The sequence below is a fragment of the Palaemon carinicauda genome, chromosome 35 (genome assembly GCF_036898095.1).
Source record: "Palaemon carinicauda isolate YSFRI2023 chromosome 35, ASM3689809v2, whole genome shotgun sequence".
Classification (NCBI taxonomy): Eukaryota; Metazoa; Arthropoda; class Malacostraca; order Decapoda; family Palaemonidae; genus Palaemon; species Palaemon carinicauda.
Window position 1 is genome coordinate 47791485 of NC_090759.1, and position 13873 is coordinate 47805357.

General features: G+C 34.4%; 1 protein-coding gene across 1 annotated transcript in view; it reads left to right on the forward strand.

Moving 5' to 3' along the window:
* Nucleotides 1–8214: 8214 nt before the first annotated feature.
* The window catches only part of Schip1 (Schwannomin interacting protein 1), a 544486-nt gene continuing 538827 nt past the window's right edge, over nucleotides 8215–13873 (forward strand). The window contains exon 1 of the mRNA XM_068358979.1: nucleotides 8215–8232. The gene's annotated coding sequence lies outside the window, so the exon portion shown is untranslated. The remainder of the gene's footprint in view (nucleotides 8233–13873) is intronic.

A 13873-nucleotide genomic window follows, 5' to 3' on the forward strand; every position in this document is an offset into this window, starting at 1 on the left:
ATTTATATATATATATATATATATATATATATATATATATATATATATATATATATATATATATATATACACAGAAACACAAGGAAAAACAGTAAGATTAATTAAATCTAGTGGTCCCATTATCCCAATCAATCCATGGGAAGAGGCATGATGGAGGGCAAAACTGCTTTTTAGTAGGAACACTGTATCTAATTTCTTCCTCATTATTCCATTTCTTTTTAATAGCAGAGTACATCCTCATATATATACTATATACATATATATATATATATGTATATATATATATATATATATATATATATATATATATATATATATATATATATATATATATATATATGTATGTATATATATATATATATATATATATATATATATATATATATATATATATATATATATATATATATATATATATACTGTATATATAGCTATGAATAAACGTATATGTGTGTATGCTGCATTTAATGCTCGTGACTTACAAGCTACACTACTACTCTATCGTAATGTAACATATAGCTAAATTTATTGCGCGGTTGTCACTAACAATTGCAAGAATAACAGGGAATGGTTTATGTGTATGCAGGCTGGGATGAGGTAAGTGGGGGATAGGAGAAGAAGGAAAGATCCATTTAGTTAGCAATCTTATCAGTTTAGTTGGGTTCAGATTTGAGCAGCCTTTTTTTTTTCATAAAACATTAATTTTTCCCATTACATTTTCTGGCAATTCGTGGTTGTTATGTGTATGTATGTGTACGGGCGCCAATTTGTTTTGATAAACGCGGCCTTGGAAATCGCTAATGCGATATTTACTATCAAACCTATCAAACCACTTTACGCTACCCCTCTTTTTGCCTACCCTTATAGGCTATATCCCCACACCCCCTCACCGATCCACAACCCAGACTCAATCTCTCAAGACTGGTTATATATGCACACTGTACTTTCTTTACCTCAGAACAGAACGTATTTCTGGAAACCCTCAACACTGAAACCAGGTAAGAAAATACTGCTGTGTTTATGTATTAAAGCCCGTTCAACGACACAGAAGTTTTTAAATTCTCGGGAAAATACTTCCCGGTCTAGAAAATGGCAAGTTCTGTCACGTCTTGGTACCTAATTGCCCTCACAGGAGATACAGAAGTTGAAAAACTGATTTCAGCCGGGGTCAAAGTTCGCCTATTAAGTCTTAAGAAAGTTGTCATGAATGGGTTTGTCTTGCCTCACCACACTCCAGATTTTTTAAGTTCCTTCGAGTATTTTCCAGTAAGTTTTGGCGAGGTCGTTGCCATTAAGGCAGGTTCAAACTCTATTGCTATAACAATTTGTCTGTTCGGTTCAGTTTTACTTGGCATCGGGGTTTAGGTCTTTTGTACTGCCAGATCAATGTAAAGATGCTAATCGAGCAGTCAATCTCCTGCAAAAAAAATATAAAGATTTGTTTTTCTTTTTAGATTTAAAAGAAAAAACATCTATTTTTTTTCTTTATTCTTTTTATATCCACATCTTTTGAAACTTAAACTCGTCTTTATTATCGCATTTATTATCAAAATAACCATTACATGTGGTTCTTCAATATTTCTGTCTAATTACCTATCTATCTATCCATCTATCTATCGACCCACCACAGTGGACTAACCACCGAGTAAAGATCTTCTGTGATGATATTGAAAGTCCAATTCCTCGCTGCCCTGAAATAGGACCCAACACTCGATTAATATCGGTATATCTCTTAATGCTTAGGAAAACGGGATATTATTATTTTTCTTCTCAGGATACAAGCCCAAAGAAGTTTCTCTTAGGGAAACTGAATCAGCTCGTAATTCGATAAATAAACTTAATGTAATAGATCGATTTTTCAGTGTGATTAAAAGTGGAAATACAATATAAGAAAATTATATATATATATATATATATATATATATATATATATATATATATATATATATATATATATATATACAATATAAGAAAATTATATATATATATATATATATATATATATATATATATATATATATATATATAATTTTCTTATATTGTATTTCCACTTTTAATCACACTGAAAAATCGATCTATTACATTAAGTTTATTTATCGAATTACGAGCTGATTCAGTTTCCCTAAGAGAAACTTCTTTGGGCTTGTATCCTGAGAAGAAAAATAATAATATCCCGTTTTCCTAAGCATTAAGAGATATACCGATATTAATCGAGTGTTGGGTCCTATTTCAGGGCAGCGAGGAATTGGACTTTCAATATCATCACAGAAGATCTTTACTCGGTGGTTAGTCCACTGTGGTGGGTCGTTTACTCAAGGTAAGATTGAGATTGGGGTTGCAACTTCATCCTAAGATATTTGCGTAGAATCAGTAGTTTAACTTTTTTTTATGGTGCCACCCCTGATACTTTGTGACGGAGCTATAATTCATCTTAGTCACTATGGATAATGAATGTAAAGGCAGCTAGGTTTTTGAAAAATTAGGAAACAGAAGATTGTTCAAGGAATAATGTCTACAATGTCACCGAGCTGTTAGATAGGTACATGACCTTCCCCTATTTGTGACTTATTCTAGCCAGCTAGCCATCAGGCATCTAATTAACTGTTTCGGTAAATTGAAGTACGATTGGATTTACCGTAATGTTTTTCAAGCGTTTGGTTCGTCTTGGAAATGAACCTGTAGTCTTTATCCTAGCAGTTGAACATCGGAAAACTCACTAACAATATCATTAATCTCGTCATTATTTAATTATTTTTGTAAATGTCATTATTATCATTATCATTATTACTAACAATATCATGCCTCAGATAGGTTTTAAAAAGTATAAATTGGAAATAGATGAGAGGATCTAGGTATCTCCATTCCCCTACAACCCAAATCCAAACCAGGCCCCCTACCGTACCCACTCTCTCTCTCTCTCTCTCTCTCTCTCTCTCTCTCTCTCTCTCTCTCTCTAACCCCCAAAACACAGCGTTGTCCCTAGGTTCCAATTAAGTACCGATCGGGAGCCCATTTTAACTTAAACGATTAAATGCTCCTGAATTCATTTAACGAAGCGCAAAGTGCAGTATTCCCACTCCCGTTTGATGTTGGTTTTGTTCCCTCCTCTCTTCATTTTCATTTATTCAGGGGATTAGATACAGAAATCGTCCTTCTCTTGAAATAAAGGTTTCTTTTTCTTCCTTCAAATCATTTTAGCTTTTTAGGGATATAAATAAAGAAATGGGTTTTCTTAGTAAATAGGTTATTAATTTTTATGTCTCCGTTTTACTCAGGACTTTATAGTTGTCATTACTTTCTTTCTATTCGAGTGATTAAATTCTATAATATAATATATTTTCCCGTATTAAGGTCTATAGAATATAGATCTAGTTCCCATATAACGTTATTTTTGAAGAAAAATAAAAAACCTTTCTTAGGAAGGATGCTATGGAATATAAAAGCATCTAAGAAAAGTTTTGTTCCTGGATTTCCCGAGTGGGGTAAAGTCTTGCTCGATATTTGTTCGTGTAAGGAGTAAAGAACTCCTATAGGAAGGCCATTTAAATGAAAAGATTGATGAGTGAATTCCAAAGAAAGTATTTGAGGGAGAAATAGTCGTGGAGAAAGACACAATTAAGGAAGGAATGATATCTTTTTACCGAAGTCAAACGAATTAATGAGCGCCTTAGTAAAGACCTCTATTGACCCTCTGTCAAAACAGTTCTCGGTCGCAGTTTTCTGACACGTGACCCCGAATTCTTCAACTCCGCCTAGTAACCTGGAACCATTTGGTTACTCCGCACACCGCAACTAAAGTGTGTGTTATTTTAATCATCTAATTAATCACTGAGTTCGACTGGTCTTTGCTCCGTCGTGGCCAGATTCTCCCGTAATTTAACCTTACCTCATTGCTCCTCCGTTCTGGCAAGCGGTACATGTGGCACTTCACGTGTTTGCCGAGTGGGCGAGCAAACCTGCATTCATCATTTTCTCGGATAATTATCCTGTTCGCGCTGCAAGGGATCGTAGACAAAGATATACCGTCCTGTAATGCAGAGAGGCAGATTTATGGGTCACATGTCAGGATACTGCTGTTCGGTCGAGTTCATATATATATATATATATGTCTGATGATGATGATCTTTCCTATCTGTACTTGTATTATATTTGGTCTACCAAACGGTAATTTTAGAAGCCTTGATTTGGCGCACTACTATTATTCTATGAATAAGTGTGATTACATAAAAAAAAAAAAAAAAGTAAGTGGCCAGGACCTAAAGTGCCTGGACACAGTTGGTCAGAGAAGGCAAAGACGTTTTCGAAGAGTTGTTCCAGACATAATAACTTGCACACACCCCATGATCATTAATACTAAATGAAGCCATAACAGCCTTGGAAGTAAGTAGCATTATACGTAGATTTTGTTAGACGTTATTCCCTAGACGCGTGTACGTCTATTGTAAATCTTGTAATACATGAAGTATTTCAACAAAGATTGTTTTCTGTTTGAGATACATTTGTCTATTATTTTTATAAAGCTGCGAATGCAAATGGTCATTGTCTCATTAAACTAATGCACTATCCGAGAAATTTTACATGAGGGGAAAGAGCGTTGGATTTAAAAAAAAAAAAAAAAAAAGAAAAAAAAAAGATGAGCCTTAATCCTCTCTCGTTCAAAAGTGTTAGCAAATCCGAGCTGAAGTTTATTTTGGAAATTTCAATATAACGTTTTGACAAAATTGCATGATCATCGACCAGGGGAGATTCGTAATTGTATACAATCATCCATACGGCATCATGCAACCCGAGTATAAGGCACGTTCTCGAGAAATATCCACGTTTGAAGTTATGCGTTTTTCTTTGCTTTGAACGAATTGTATAGATATCGACAGAGATATATTAATTATCGGCCTCTTTATTGCGAAATCTCCCAACAACCGACATATGCTATACACTTACATGGCACATGACATTACAGATGCATAGCATATGTCTACGACATTTTTAAGTGCCTCTTTCTAGGGTGCTTCTTTAATGCCTTGTCGAGAACTATTTAATCGAAGACCAATGAGGTAAGATAGACAATTTATGATCAATCATAGGATAATAATCTTAGATCGAAAGAAATGGCGGTTGTGGATCTATTATATTTTCCAAATTATGCTATCGTGGCCACACTCTTTTGCTTATCTTGTTTGTTTTGACTGTTGAAGGACTCACAGCAACGAGGCAATTTGGTAAGAAAACTAAGATGTGCATACACCGTATATATATATATATATATATATATATATATATATATATATATATATATATATATATATATATATATATATGTATATATATATATATATATATATATATATATATATATATATATATATATATATATATATATATATATCAGGAGCAACTGCAGGTCATCAATGTCACTCGGACTCATTATAGATTTCGCATAATACACGTATAAAAGAAGATTAGAGTCATAAAGCATACGGCAATTATATGTGCATTGATAATTTTACGATAATATCCTGTCGTGCAGTTCTTTCTTGTTGTCCAAGTCTTTCAAAATGCTTTTCTTGATAGATTAAGAGCCTGTTATGACAGCCGTTCTTAGGTCATTATGCTTCTCAAATGTGAACGCTGAGAAACTTCTCTCATTGGCGACTGATGTCAGAAGTATCTTAAACTAATTAATTGATTCCGGCATAGCGGAATTCAGCTCCAATTTATACAGTAAATTTAAAATGAATTTGATTGACTTGCAGTTCTTTTTTTTTTCTAATTACTGTCAATACACATATTTTAGCTCATTCACTAAGCTCTTACAGTAGAAAATTCATGGGTAGGCCTACTTGTTTTCTGGAGAGTTCATACATTACACTAGAAATTGGTTAGCAAACTACAACCTAATATTATTAACGTGTAGTAATTTTAAAAGTGCATACATTACTCCTGACTGCCAGAAAATCTCTCTCGTAAGGACAGTAGAATGTTATAAATTATTTCAAAATAGGTAGTTTTGTATCACCTTCGTCCTTCGAAGGGTGGTAAGAGATGCAAGTTAGTCTTTTACACCTTTAAGGCTCTTTCGAATTAGCCCGAATTACTGGACAAATTTTCGTTCCTTTATGGATATTGTAGAACGAAACCTTTCATATAATGTAATTTAAATACAAAGCTCTATAAACATATTGTTTCAAGAAAATAATGAATATGAATTACTTTTAATCTTTAGGATCACACAACAACTCGGGCTGCAACTTCTGAGCCCACCGAGTAGGCGTGAGTGAACGATGTCCAGAAAACCACGGATGATATTTTTACTTATTTATTTATTTATCTATTTTTTTTTTTTTTTGACATAGAGCACCTGGCCCAGTTTTATTCTGCATCTATATTATCAGTCTATCGAAAATACTACAAAGGCATGGTGTGGAGTTCAAATTATTTGCGGATGGCACAATTTTACTTCTCCATAAATTATATAAATGACACTACTGAAACTCTAAACCAAATCCTTGATAGTGTTAGAGAATGGGTGACAATTAAAAAACAACTAAAATTAAATGAGAACAAAACTGAGTTTAAGGTGGTGGGAAAGAGAAACACTCTGAGAAGCTTGGATGGTATTCAAATAAACACAAATAATGACTCAGTGCCGATACCTAGAAATGTTCGTGATCTAGGCGTATTTCTTGACTGCAATTTGTTTCTCAATACTCAAATAAATAATGAAGTAAAACCTGCAGGTTATCATCTAAGAAATATTGCTTTTATAAAAAAAGTAGGCCAAATGGATGAATGTTCCGTAAAGAAACTTGTCATAAACTACGTGATTACCAGAAATGACTTCTGTAACTCCATATACTACAATCTACCAAAAGTACAACTTCAGAAATTACAAAAAACATAATAAACAGAGGAGCAAGGCTGATAAAAGGCGTCCCACTTGGCTATTGAAGCGAGAATTGAATTTAAAATATCTACAATAACCCACCAAGTTATCAGAACCGGGTATCTAAAATATCGCAGAGAATTGCTAAAATATTGTGCAACCAACACGAAAATAGTTATAGGTGGTTTCAAACTATTAGAACATAGGCTACATGTCTACTGTACTTTCTAGAACCTTTAAATATGCGGCCCCGAGGCTATACAATAGGCTCCCACGAGACATCCGAATAAGGAAGATATTAAGGTTTTCAAGAGGAAACTAAAAACTCTTATTGAGCGAGTGTTTTGACAGTGATGATCAAACAGTAAGCAAACAATACGCTTTGAGAAATGTGAAATGCTCCAAAATGAACATCATAAATCAACCGTGGAGGTCCTGTAGAGAGTATGGTTCCCTTGCTGTACGGGACAAGATAAGCAGCCCTTAAAATAAAGTAAAAGTAAAGTAACTAACCCTTTGGGAGACGACGTCACCGAAACTTGCAGCAAACATTAGAAATCTGGTTTAAGTGGCATTGAGTACAACGTCGTCGGAAAGTTAAAAGAACGTCAGAGGATAATCCAACTTTTAAACTACGAGCAATTCTTATAAAAAAAAAAAAATTGAAAAGTCATACAATACATTCTTTCTTTCACGGAAAAGGACAGACAATCCTTCATAATCTTTATGCGTTTATAAGAAAATTTTGCTAAATCGGCCAGTCAAAAATAAAATATATATATATATATATATATATATATATATATATATATATATATATATATATATATATATATATATATATATATATATATGTGTGTGTGTGTGTGTGTGTGTGTGTGTGTGTGTGTGTGTGTGTGTATTTACTAAAATATCACCCTTAATTATTTACAAGAACATCAATGAAACTAAATTATGAGAAATAAAATGAATTCAATATCAAGAAAACCGACAGGTGCAAAGATTGCCACTTTTACTCAGAATAATATTTCGCTGCAGTCGCTAATAACGAAAACGAACAGGACTTCTCTAAGCAACAAGAGAAAAGGATAAGGGGAAAACTACGAGTTGAGAAAATGTTTCAGGAGAAGCAATACTCGTTTTCTCTTCCAGCGAAACCATTTTCTTTGAGAAAGCGGGGGAAGTGAGAGAGAGTCTAGTATTCCAGGCCCGCCCGCGTTTGAACGGTCAGTCACTCAGTGTAGCTTAGGCTCTTGGTGAATCGAAGGTGTGTCGACATCGCTCGTCGTGCGTCTAAACTTGGATTTATATATCGTTTTCTTGGACTTGAAGTGATTCCAGTTCTTTCGGTAATTCCACATTTATTGGTTTTGTAAATTTCATTAATTTAGGTACTCATCCTTACGTCTAAGCATCAAGCATCATGTGCTCCTGGTTTATAAAAGAAGTTTTTGGTTGTTAGTTTTGGAATCTGCTGCTCTTCTTTCCTACTGTTTATGTTTTGGGTTTACTTTAAATTTGATATTTTACGCTTGCAAATGGTAATCTGTTGTTGTTTTATATATATATTTGTTTTCCATATTATGTTGTTTACTTTAAGATAGGTGGCTTAAGCAATAAACAAGGCAATGGTTGCTGCCACATTCACATTTACTCTACCGAATGGTGGGTTAGACTTTTGCATATGACGCTACACACACACACACACACACACACACACACACACACACACACACACACATATATATATATATATATATATATATATATATATATATATATATATATATATATATATATATATATATATATATGTGTGTGTGTGTGTGTGTGTGTGTGTGTGTGTAAAGTAGAATATGATTCATGATACCCAATACTACACAATACTCTAGAAGTTTTATTCTAGCTGTGACTAAGTTGTGGAATGATCTTCCTAATCGGGTATTTGAATCGGTAGTACTTTAAAAGTTCAAACTTGCAGCAAATGATTTGATGTTGAACTGGCAGACATGAGTCTTTTTATAGTCTCGTTATCTGTTTTAGTGTTTTTTTTTTTTTTTAAACAATTTGTTTTAATTTTTCATTACTTCTTGCATCGTTTATGTATTTCCTTATTTGCTTTCTTCACTGGGCTATTTTTCCAGGTTGGAGCCCTTGGGCTTGAAGCATCTTACTTTTCCAGCTAGGGTTGTAGCTTGGCTTGTAGTGCTGATAATAATAATGTATAGGCCTAGCTCCCGGATAGTCTCTTCCTTAGTTTTAAGCGTCTAGTTTCCGCCATGATTTGGGATAGGCCTACTTGAACGTTTGAAAATTCATTGTAGCAGGCTTAGATTATATTGTTTCAGAATCCGTAGTATTAGTAAGACTATCAGTAAAAACTAAAAAGGCTGTTGAATTTGAATTGTATTGGAGTTTCATTTAGGAATTTGGGTACAGGGGACTGGGATGGTATTCAGTGCCCAGTTGCATTATTATTATTATCATTATTACTTGCTAAGCTGCAACCCTAGTTGGAAAAGCAGGATGCTATAAGCCCAGGGGCTCCAACAGGGAAAACAACTAAGTGAGGAAAGGAAACGACGAAAAATAAAATTACCAAGAACAGTAACATTAAAATAAATAACTCCGTTTGATTTTGGAGTATCCTTCTCCTAGAGGAGCTGCTTACCATAGCTAAAGGAGTCTCTTCTACTCTTAACATGAGGAAAGTGGCCACTGATCATTTTGAGGTAAACCGTACGTTAGTATTTGGACAGCAAGGTAGAAGGAAGCTTGAATGGAGGCCTAGTAGAAAGCTGAAAAGTGAGTGCTACCAGGAAACTTTAAAGACATTGTACATACCTTTAAGTAATGCTTGCAGTGCACCGCTTGAGGTGCAATGGCGGTACGAACGGCCGTAGGGTCAGGTTTGGTTGTTGCTAATTACTTAGCAGGTGTTGTAGTATCTGGAGCTATAGTTGACTAGTTGTGGGGGGGGGGGGGTAGCAACCTTGCCTTTAAAAACTAGCCTACGTCCTTCAAGAGGAAAATGCGTATAATTAACAAAAACATGATTCTATTTCGTCTACATCAGCTGTTACTTCTAGCAGGGGATAGTCTCAGGGATAGATAACGAGCACTCAACATCTCATAGTAATATAGTCAGGCCACTTGTTTTAATTTGTCTCCCTAATGGTTCTATCGTTACTCCGTCAACGTCAAAATATGAGACTAACGCTTCCTCTTTTTTTTTATTGCCTTTTTATGAAAAGGGTAGGGGAATATATTAGAATAAGAGAGGAAATAGATACGTAAAATATTAAAATGACACTATCCAATCCCTAATCCTTTCTGCCGTGGAACTACAACAATTGTTCAATTTTTCAGTATTGTAAGAACTAATTGAAATGTCCTGAGTACGGATTTACTTGTGGTAAAATTTCATTGGGTTTAATTGGTTTTCACAAGTAATTATTATTGTTATTGTTCCTTGATGTGTGCTTGATGAATAATGATGATGTTAGTAATTATGATAATGAAAACATATGTATTTAATACAATGCCGATCTAATTCATAATAAAGTTGGTAGTTATGTTTGGGTAGAATTTGAACAGGAGACCCCTGTTATGGCCAGCCAGTATTACTTTTGCTACGCTGCTGGTGGTCTCACCAATGAGGTTGTCCATCGTTAGACCTTGTGGGTGCGCCAGTCATGAATGTCAGGAGGTAATATTTTTGCTGCAACGTTAGATCTGGTTAGTCCTTGGAAGGTTTGTCACTGCCAATTAGGACAAAGCTTCGGTGACCATCTGCATGGGCGCAAGCTAGCGAACTAAAAGCAGGTATTTGAAAACTTGCAACTTTCTTTTATTTTATATTCTGGTAGTTTAAGAATCCGTTTGATTTTTATTGTGAGGGATCACTATATGTAAACTCGTGGCAGTTCCATAGCTTATTATAACAAACACACACACACACACACACACACACACACACACACACATATATATATATATATATATATATATATATATATATATATATATATATATATATATATATATATATATATAATGGATAAATGATGAGGAATATGTTGATATTAAGGAAACGATAGTTTGCAAAGTGAGGTGGCTGATAGCGTTACAAGTATCAAATTTTGTGGCCGCCATCTCTTTAAATTATTTATCTATTCCTTTAACCGCTGGTGGTGTCAAACTGTCTTCTGCGTTACTGTCAATGCGGCACGCTTTTCTCACACATTGCGGTAAAGAGGTATTTTATGAATCATCTTACGAGAAGAGAATATTTTACCGTTTTGAATTTTTTAATCTCTCTCTCTCTCTCTCTCTCTCTCTCTCTCTCTCTCTATCCTTGCCGTTCCATTTCCATAAGAGTAGCGTTTCAGAAGTTCGCCTTGCTCTTAAACTTTCATCTTTCAAAAGCATAAATATGCAAAGCGCTTTGGCGGTGAATTTGGTGGCGACCATTAGATATCGAATTTGTAAGAAATACTAAATTTCATGTTCATGCGGTATGAAATGCTGCTGTTGGTTGATGAGTAACAGTTTTAGACCTAATGTTTTATTTCCATTGAGGAAATGGAAGAAGTTAGAGAAAGGGCTAATTTATAGGTTTTATTTACGAATGACCGTAATACGCTTAAACGATTTTCATCAACTAATTTTCGTTGGTATAGAGTAGAGCTTCATCGAGCTATGGCTGTGTTTAGAAGTAAGTGAGGAACAGGGAAAGGTTGGGGTAGACCCATTGTTTAATGTCTGTCTTAGGTTCCATTAAGTAACTAATCATTTGATAAGGGTGGGTAGTTTATATTCGGCCATGACTTAGCAGCAGATTTTTATTTAAAAAAACCTGGACTCAAAGGAAATGTAAATTTAATTTGGTTCTGTCGTTATCCTAGTACTAATACTATTATTATTATTATTATTATTATTATTATTATTATTATCATTACGATCCAAGCTACAACCCTAGTTGGAAAAGCAAGATGCTATAAGCTCAGGGGCTTCAACAGGGAAAAATAGCCCTGTGAGGAAAGGAAATAAGGAAATAAATAAATGAAGAGAACAAATTAACAATAAATCATTCTAAAATAAGTAACGTCAAAACAGACATGTCATACATAAACTATTAACAACATCAAAAACAAAAATGTCATAAATAAACTATAAAAAGACTCATGTCCGCCTGGTCAACAAAAAAGCATTTGCTCCAACTTTGAACTTTTGAAGTTCTACTGATTCAACCACCCGATTAGGAAGATCATTCCACAGATTTATCTGAAGAAATGTGATGGATAATAATAGGACTTTGGGATGATAAAAGAATAAATCGTTATTCAAAACAAAATTATTTTAATTGAGAAGATAGTACCATAATTGAACATCAAGCTGCCAACTGTATCCGTTAGAGAAGGATCTTGAAGGCGTTCCTTCGGCTCTAGGAGCATCCATTTTTAACCGTCTTCTCTCTCGTTGTTCACTCTTTCTTTCATCTTGCTGTCCAACCTCTATTTATAATGGCATAATGCTACTTAGGAATTCCTGTTGCACTTCGGCGCTGCATGGTCTCCCCGGTCCCTGCTTTAGGGAATAGGGTCCTAACTCGATTAATGCAATGCGAACAATTCAGAGGAAGAGATGGGCTATTGTTTAAAAAAAAGTTTATTGAAAAATTTACGAATTCCTTGGGAACTGGAATTGTTAAACCTGATTATTATTTTTACTTGCTAAGCTACCACCCTAGTTGGAAAGGCAGAATGCTATAAGCCCGAGGGCTCCAACAAGGAAAATAGCCCAGTGAGGAAAGGATATAAGGAAACTACCAGAAAAGTAATTAACTATTAATATAAAATGTTTTAAGAACAGTAACAAAATTGAAATAAATATTTCATATATAAACTATAAAAACTTAAAACACAAGAGGAAGAGCAATAAGATCGAATAGTGTGCCCGAGTGTACCCTCAAGCAAGAGAACTCTACCCCAAGACAGCGAAAGACCATGGTACAGAGGTTGGCACTACCCAAGACTAGAGAATAAAGGTTTTATTTTGGAGTGCCCTTCTCTTAGAAGAGCTGCTTACCATAGCTAAAGAGTCTATTCTACCCTTACCGAGAGGAAAGTAGCCACTGAACAATTATATTGCAGTAGTTAACCCCTTGAGCGAGGAAGAATTGTTTAGTAATCTCAGTGTTGTCAGGTGTATGAGGACAGAGAAGAATATGTAAAGAATAGGCCAGACTATTCGGTGCATGTGTAGGCAAACGGAAAATGAGCCGTAACTAAAGAGAAGGATCCAATGTAGTACTATCTAGCCATTCAAAGGACCCACTAACTCTCTAGAGGTAGTACCTCAACGGATGGCGGGTGCCCTGGCCAACCTGCTACCTGGAATGTACTGTTGGGGAAGAATACAGCAAGTCATACAAAACAGAATACAACAGACATTTAGAAATATACAATATTTGTATTGATACTCATTGTTAGAAATTGAAAAGTTATTTAGAATACTCTAATAGGACTTGTGTAGTTTAGAAGACTACACAGTCCTGCAGAATGGAACACTTGAAATACAAAGAATTAGGGCTAAATAAATGCGGATTAAATTTTCTTTTCATGGGATTTTGTAGTTCATAAGATGTTTTGGTATGGGAATGGCATAATTATTTAGGCTTTTAATCTAGCGGTGTTGAAGATCTTCATCTTTGCAAAATCATATTACATAAAAGATTTTTAAATCATATGGTCTAGTTCGTGGAATGAAGGCTGTTCCTAGTTTCCTCTTTCTAAGGAGCCTTCGAATGTTTTTTTTTTTGGTTGTATTTCTGTTTTGAGATTCACAGGAAATAGGTTTTCAGCTGTATTATCAATATTATAATCATCATCTTCAATATCAGCATCATCATCATCTCTGAGTAACTAGTTCTTCATTATATTATTTTTTTTTATTTCGTAGGCATAACTTCTAATTAGAAATAACGAT